Here is an 8,147-nt window from a genome sequence, read left to right as displayed (position 1 = left end):
GCGGTCACCCAAGCATTTTCCTTTATTTTATTTCCGGATTTTGTTAGCCGGCAGCGGTCGTTTCGCAGTGGGCATCGGTGAGGAAAAGATTCGACAATTACGGTCCTATTGCTGAGCTCCGATCTTTATTTGCACTGGCGTGTCTCTATATACACAAGCTGTACATTTCAAGTTCTATGAATGAGATATCGTTGAGTTACTAGGAAATCGAGATGGGTGGATAATGATGGTGACCAATGATTCCGGTGATGATCCGGCAACACATGGAGGTGGTTGATAGTCATATTCTAGAGATTGGACATGGCCAATGATGTATTGTGCAATTTTCAATCTGATATAAATCATTGTTGAAACTTTGATTGTCTAAGATTGAAGAATGAGTTTTGAAAGTTTATAGGTAATGATACAAAGTTGATGAGAAGAGACGATAAATAATAATTATAGTAGTAATGGTAAAATGATAAAACAATAAATAATAAAAAAGAAAAAGGGAGAATAAGAGGATGGGTCTTATATTGGAAACTAGAATTTGAGCGGGTTCGTGGAGCAAATCGTCCTTCAAGATTGGTTTAATGAAGGTTCAGCAATGAATTTTGGGCTTGAACAGGGTTGGAAAGTTTGGGCTTAACGTCATTCAAATATATTTGGGCTGAATTTGAATTTTAGTGAATTTGGTTAAATAGATTGGGGGACTTGATACAAGAGCCCAAATTTGTACGCGTGGCCATATCTAGAAATAAATAACAAGTAATAAAATAAATAAAATTAGAAAACTGTTAGAAAAATAGGCATTGATTAGGCAGTTAGATTTTAGTATTAAAATTAGCTTAGTTTCATTTAGTTAGTGTACACGTGATATAGGGTTTTAGTGGACACATTTAATTTTGTTTTGTTTTAGAAGGTCGATTTTTTAGAAAAGAAATCGAACTCAATTTGAATTAAGCTCATGAGGGTTACTATCCTATTCTTTGCCCGATTCTTATTGGGTTTTTTAATTGTACTCCATTCGTTAATTATCCTTTCACTACTATCTTTGAGTGAATCGATTGTGATTCTTTTATATTTTTTTAATTGTGATTTTCATATTTTAATTGAATGGTTATATTACATTTTAGGACCACAATAAATACAAAAACATTGCATGGACACTTATGGTGCGTTTGGTAATGTTTCTGTTCAATTTTTTTTTTTTTTTGTAAAGACTGTTAAAAAATTGTTCCGGGGAATAGAAATAGAAAAAGCTATTTCTAATCCGAGGAACAATTTTTAACATAAGAAGGTGTCAGTAAACTTGTTCCTATAATAGAAAAAAGAACAAAAACACGTTTGGTAAACTTGTATAATTTTTTTGTTTCTTTTTATTTTTAAATATTTTTATTTTATTTTTCCTTTTTATTTTTTTTATTTTTTTATTTTTATATTTTCTTCCTTTTGGCCGGTCGCCGACCTCGGCCATGGCCAGCGAACGGCCGGTGAGGGCCGGCAGCCTCACCTAGCCATGGCGTGGCTTGTTGACCCTTGGCAAGGCCAAGGCTCGTTGTGGCTGGGCGAGCTCGACCTCGTCGAGGGCCGACGATGCTCCAAGAAGGTCGCCGGCCATGGCCGAGGCCGACGACCGGCCAAAGAAAAAAGAAGAAGAAGAAGAGAAGAAGAAAATAAAGAGAAAAAAATATGAGAGAGAAAAATCGTTTCTCGGAAATGTTCGGGAACAAGAAATAAGTTTTTTTTTTTTTTTTGTTTCTGTTCCAAATTTGTTCCCAGGAACAAAAAATATATATTTGAAACAAAAACGTAAACAAACGCGTTTCTGTTCTTTTTTTGTTCCCTGGAACAAAAAAACAGAAATTGTGTTCATGAACACAAAAAAAGAACACAAACAAACAAGGCCTTATAGAACATAAACTTAAGAGTCATGATTGAATAAGAAAACTGCATATGATACTTAGTTAACAAATGATCAAAGTTTACATATTGGAATAGTACTAGTTAGATAACTAGTATAATCAAGTTTTAGACTCTAGATTTCTGGTTATGTAGAAAGTGATGTATATTCTAATACTTCACTGGGTTTCAAGTTGATCCCAATTCCTAATATAAAATTCTCATTCGATTAATCAAAATTGAACATCCCAATATCGTGTGAGGTAAAGATTTGAGAGAACTCTCACCGAATAGGGATCGTTGATCCTAACTTATCATTTCCTCTAAACGTGTCCTTTTCATCGATGGAAAAAGGTGTCGCGACAATTACACAAATCTTTCTCGTTTAGGGAGCTCTACAATTGTGTCTAAATGAGAGCTCTTCTAATAGCTAACACCTCATTCTCTCATTTCACTCTTATTTGCCTACACACACATACATACATACATACATACATACATTCATACATATATATTTATATATTATGGGTTTCTTGTGTATCTTAGCTAATAAAAAAAACTTTGAAAAAAAGTCCAATATAAATATGTATTTAATTTACATATTTGATATTTAATTTCTAGATTATGTATAGGGGTGTGCAAAAGAACCAAGAACTACTTGAAAGTAACAGTGTTGTTACACAAGCAAAGTCCATTTTCTATACATTTGATTTGCAAATTTTGGCAATGGTTTCTCATATGGTTAAAGTCATTTCTCACTTTCATCCAAAACCATAGAAAGCCGTCTTCGTCTTTTCCATGGCATCTCTTCCTTCGCATTCCGACCCGAAAACAGCAATCGTGGGCTACCCCACTTCACACCCTCTGCCGAAGGGACATCGGCCGAGTGTCACGCATCTGACTTTGCTCACTATGCCCCCACCTGAGTCTCACGCCCCCTTCCATCGTACAACCACAATGCAAAATGTCCGACAAATTGATGCTGGGCGCATTCGACACATGTATTCTTTGATGGACGTTGATTGTCATGTTAATCTATTTCAGAGTGTTACCGGTTTTATCCATTTTCCTTTACCTCCTCATTTGGTCTAATTACCCGATATTAAAAGTCGTAAGGCTAACTATGTTCAATCTCACAATCATTGCATCCGTCAACGTCCATCAAATGTATAGAAAACCGGTAACACTGTGAGGATATCATTCATGTTAAGTACGTGCCGGTAATTAGTGAGGTTTATACGACGTGAAGGTCTTTTTTTTCACTCTCTTCATGTGTAGAAAACAAGGGTCTTTTTACTATGGAGTTAGTGATCGAATAGGCCTTTGGTTTTTTCTGACAAACTCTATGGAAATGGAATAAAAATACCAAATTGTTACTTTTTGCGAGATGAATTGCGGATGGACTTTTAAATGTCTTTGCAATTTGCACAATTAAGATAAAAATTGTTCGTCCACACTCAACAAGACCATATCCAATGTGGGAAAGGGCATTGGACTTCCAAATTCACCTCTCTTTCTCCTCTTCATCACCGCTGGACGTGGATGGTGAGCTAGGCTCGATGGACCGAACATCCAGCTGACCTTGATAGGCTTGTACTTGGCTAAGCCAATGAGGCGAGGATGTTGAGCTTTGGCCTAGGACCCCCTCATCTTAAAAGCAGCCCGACTATAGGCCAATGCTGCATCCTGTGGCGTCTAGTAAGTCCCAAGCCAAATCCTCACCCCATTCTTCTTGTGGTCCCTTATCTCCATCGTGTAACTTCCCCATGGTTGTCTCATCACTCCCTTGTACACAGGTTCTCTCAACTAGTGCTTGTACCTCATGCTCCACCGTCTGTGGTTTCTTCTCTTGCCGGACCAATGCTGTTATAATCAATGATCATCACTTTGAAATCAAGTTCTTGGTTTGAAGCCCGACCAATTCTTGATTTGAAGCCAAAGGCATTGTCCACCCGGAATCAAGTACGTTGCACAAAACTCTGTACACCATCATGTCCCCTAAGTCGTCAACTTTTAGGCATAGTTCGTTCCAACTCTCCATTAATAATAGATTGTCAAGCTCAAACTCCTTGTGTACGCGTCTGTAGGAGTTGCTGCAGAAGATGTTGCATTGACACTATCATCATCATCTTCAAGAAGATACTCACAAATGGATTTGAAAACATCGGATTGATTAGTCCCTCTTGAAGCATTCTCGTTTTGGCTAGAATTTGTAGCTTTGTGGTCACTGATTTTGGAAGATTGAAGGGATGTTTTGGTTTCGGAAAAGTGAAGAGTTGAAAAGACCAGCAAAGTGGGAGCTATAGGTAGGTTGAGCTTGACTGCTTGGCTGGTGGTGATTTCAACATAAATGATTTAATTCTTAGCTCCAATTTATGTTAGATCAAGTTTCTGAGAAAGGGCATGTTTGAAATGCTCAATAAGACTTTTTTAATCACGAAAGATATGAATTAATATTTTTATTATCCATTTTAAATTAAAAAAACCAAAGCATGGGACGCGCTCCTTTTTATTTTATTGGGGAAGGACAATAATGTGCGCATGCTTTTGTATATAAAGTAACATTTTTAGATCTGATGTATCGTGCCGTACAGGTCCAATCACATGCGCATGTGATAAAAAGTACAGATTTTTTTTTAAGTGCTATTAAGTTTCAGTAAGGGTTAGTGATGAAAAATATAAGGATAAGTTTACCAAATTTTTTTAAAATTATCCAAAAATATGGTTGAGTTTTTAAAGGTTCAGAAATGTGCAAACTCAATTTTAAAACTTAATTATTATTTTTTGGTAATTCGGATCCGTCATATAGCCAGCAGCCGGCGACATAAACCCATGAGCGTATTAGCGCGAGGTTTCATCACCCATGACACCCCACTTAAGTCGCGCAACGTGGCGAGTAGGAGAATCGAACCCTAACCTTTCGTGTGACTAAGGTGTGCCCTAACCAACTCGCCCACCACGGGGTGGGTAAACTTACAATTTTTTTCTTTTTCAGTTTTAAAAACTTTCCGTTGATACGAGTAAATTTCTATGTTTTTGGTAAAAAAATCTCTCTATTAACTTCATCAATATAATCAAGGGAAAATATTAATAGGGATTTTTATTACTTTTTCTCTCGAAAGTTTGTTAATTTTAACTTGAATGAGAATTAATGTCTAAAATGACATCGTTTTGGCTTAAACCATAGCCGGGTTTGGAACTTCTCCAATAAAAAAGGGTAATTGTCGATTAATCTATAGCAACGAAGTTTTTGCTTCTCTTTTCCTGTGTACAAACCCTAATGGAATGGGATAAAAACACTAAATTGTAGTTTCCACGATCAAAACAAAAATTGTTCATCCACACTCAATAAGCCCACATCTAGAATGTGAAAGGGGTTGGACTTCGAAAATCCAACTTAGCATCTACATTAACCTCTCTCTTTCTCCTCTTCGTCCCTGTCAGAAAGCTTTCACCACTAGACGTGGACGGCGAGCTAGGCTCGGCAGACCGACGTTTCAGGCTGACCCTGATGGGCTCGTAGTCAGTGGAGCCGATGAGGTGTGGGAAGTTGAGCTTGGCCTTGCACCCCCTCATCTTAAAAGCTGCCTGGTCATAGGCCAATGCCGCGTCCTCGGGCGTCTCATAAGTGCCAAGCCAAATCCTTGCTCCGTTTTCTTGGGGTCCCTCATTTCTGCTGCGTATTTTCCCCACGGCCGCCTCCTCACTCCTCTATAATGCGTCTTCTTGACCGGCACTTGTACCTCACGCTCCACCGTCTCCTGTTTCTCCTCTGTCGCCAGACCAACGCTGTTATAATCAATGGTCGTCCGTTCGAAATCCAGTTCTTGGCTCGAAGCCTGAGGCCCTGTCCACCTGGAATTGAGCGCATTGCGCAAAGCGCTGTACACCACCATGTCCTCCGAGTCATCGACTTTTAGGGGCAGCTCGCTCCAACTCTCCATCAGTAAAAGATTGCTGAAGCTTCAACACCTCCTGCACATGTTTGCTGGAGTTTGTGTAGAAAATGCTGCGTTGACGGCATCATCATCATCATCATCTTCTTCAAGAAGATGCTGACAGATGGATTTCAAAGCATCGCATGGATCGGTCTCAAAGGGACCGAAGATTTCCTGAAGCATTTTCGCTTTGGGCTAGAATTTGCAGCTTTGAGATCACTGAATGTGGAAGATTGAAGGGATGATTTGGTTTCTGAAGGAGTGAAATTGAAAAGACCATGAGAGAGAGCTTTATATAGGTTGAGCTACATTTTGGATGGAGCTTCTGGGAAAGTGCCATGTAGTCATCGATGACATATGACTGATGACTGATGAGATTCTCAACACGTGTTTCAAATGCTCACTTAGACTTCTTTATTCAGGAGAGACAGAAACTGATATACTTTATTCTTATCCTTTTCTGAATTGAAAAGCCAAAGCAAGGGCACGTTCCTCCTTTTTTAGGGGGCAAGGATAGTGGCTCTTTAGATCTGAAGGGTTGCTTCATGGATCCAATGACTGACGCTTGAGAAGAAAGAAAACTTTGGTGGCACGGAAACGTAAAGGATGTGGCGGAAAAATGAAAGAAGAAAACGAGAAGCACTGATCATGGAAAAATTACAGACGAAGTATAGGAGATGACTCGAGTGCTTTGAGCACTTTAGTAGTGACATGATATTTTAAGAAACGTCATTTTACTTTATTTGTCTCATATAATCCGGTTATCGAAAAATGTTTCTCCATTCTTTTTCTTTTTGATATCTTTTGAAAGTAAAAGATGGACCGGAAATTTTTTCCTTTCTGAATCTACAAAAAATATAACAAGACGTAAATTACCATATAGGATTTATGCATCTTAAGGATTGAAATTCTATAGTTAAAATCCCAACTTGACCTCCCCACCAACATGATTATCGTCATTGTCCGGAGCACGAACGTAGGGCCCTAGAACCTAGCTTAGAGCTTTCATGGGTGGACCTAGCACTCTAGTGCTCGAACCAAGACTTCGAGGTCACAATCGAGATCCGTCAAGTCTAACTTGGGATCTTTGGGGGTAAGACTCGGACTCCAAACCTTGTGCTTAGGATTCGGATCTCGCCCGGCCAAGCTCGATTGACTGTTGTGCTGATAAAAGGAGGTCCCAAACACGTCGGTGGCAACAATCGGCGGTGAAAGACTTTGAAAATCAAGTTGAGTATTTCACGATTTTCAGCCATTTGATCTGCAATGGCTAAGATGGGATCACGGAGTCGCGAATGGTGAACAAATTAGCAACCGTAACCTTTGTGAGACTTCGTCAACGTGATTGGTGTTGACACCTCAATTTTAATTAGGTTAATTTCATTTTATTAAGTTTTTATTTTATAAATAAGATAATTAATAAACAAACAAAAAAAAAAACAAAACAAAAGCCCACCCCTTTTTTTCTTTTCCCTTTCTCTTCCCCCTCCGCGTGGCCCATATGGCCCATTTTCCTTCACCCTTGGCCCGGCCCCTTTTCTGTCTTCTTCTTCCTCGCCGCTTGCATCTCACGCGCGGTGGCCGGCGACGCACGTGAAGGACGGCCTACGGCTGAGGAGTGTAGGGCGGCGTCGGCCGGAGGATAAGATCGCAGGCGCCATTAATGCTGAGCGAGCTTCGCTGGAAAGCTCGATGGGACACCGGTTCAGCCAAGCGGAATCGGTGGGCAAGCCGGAGGCCGGCGACCGAGCCCCTCCGTCGACCGGAGTTCCTTCGCCTATAAATAGGTGGCCGCAAGCATCATCGGAGGGCGTGGCGAGCTTGGAGATCCTTCACCGAGAGACGTCGGGGAAGGATCGAAGGGCGAGCGCAAGAGAGCTCGAGTCGCGAGCTTAGCCCACCCTCCACCGAGAGACTTCGGGAAGGTAGGCGGCGAGTGACTTCGAGAAGGTCGAATCCGGCCGGTGGAGGCTCGGATCTGGCCAGTGAGGAGAAATCAAGGCCGATGAGGGTCGGTCGAGATCTCGCGAGATCTGGATTTTTTTGCTGTTGTTGTTGCCACGGGACGTGCCGCGGCCGTTCGCCTCGATCCGACGCCGTTGCTTGACGGCTTGTTGTCGTGCCCCACTGCGAAAGGCATTGCCGTGATCGGTCCGTCGACGCTGCGCCAGATCGGAAACCGAGTTGCCCAGCCACCACCATGCGGGCGCCATCGCCACGAACAGGTAGTGCTACCGCCACCGCCGCCGTTGCCGTCGCCATAGTTTCCCCCTCCGCGAGTCCAACCCTTGTCACTACCGCCGCCCCGCCGCCGTCGCCGTTGCCGCC

At 41.3% G+C, this 8,147-nt stretch overlaps 1 pseudogene; it reads right to left on the bottom strand.

The window, feature by feature from the left end:
- Positions 1-5,241: 5,241 nt before the first annotated feature.
- Positions 5,242-5,825, bottom strand: LOC120287529 (annotated as a pseudogene).
- Between the last annotated feature and the right edge of the window lie 2,322 nt (positions 5,826-8,147).

This window comes from Eucalyptus grandis, chromosome 8 (genome assembly GCF_016545825.1).
Source record: "Eucalyptus grandis isolate ANBG69807.140 chromosome 8, ASM1654582v1, whole genome shotgun sequence".
Lineage (NCBI taxonomy): Eukaryota > Viridiplantae > Streptophyta > Magnoliopsida > Myrtales > Myrtaceae > Eucalyptus > Eucalyptus grandis.
Note: the sequence above shows the minus strand (reverse complement) of the source record. Positions and strands in the feature narration are given on the sequence as shown.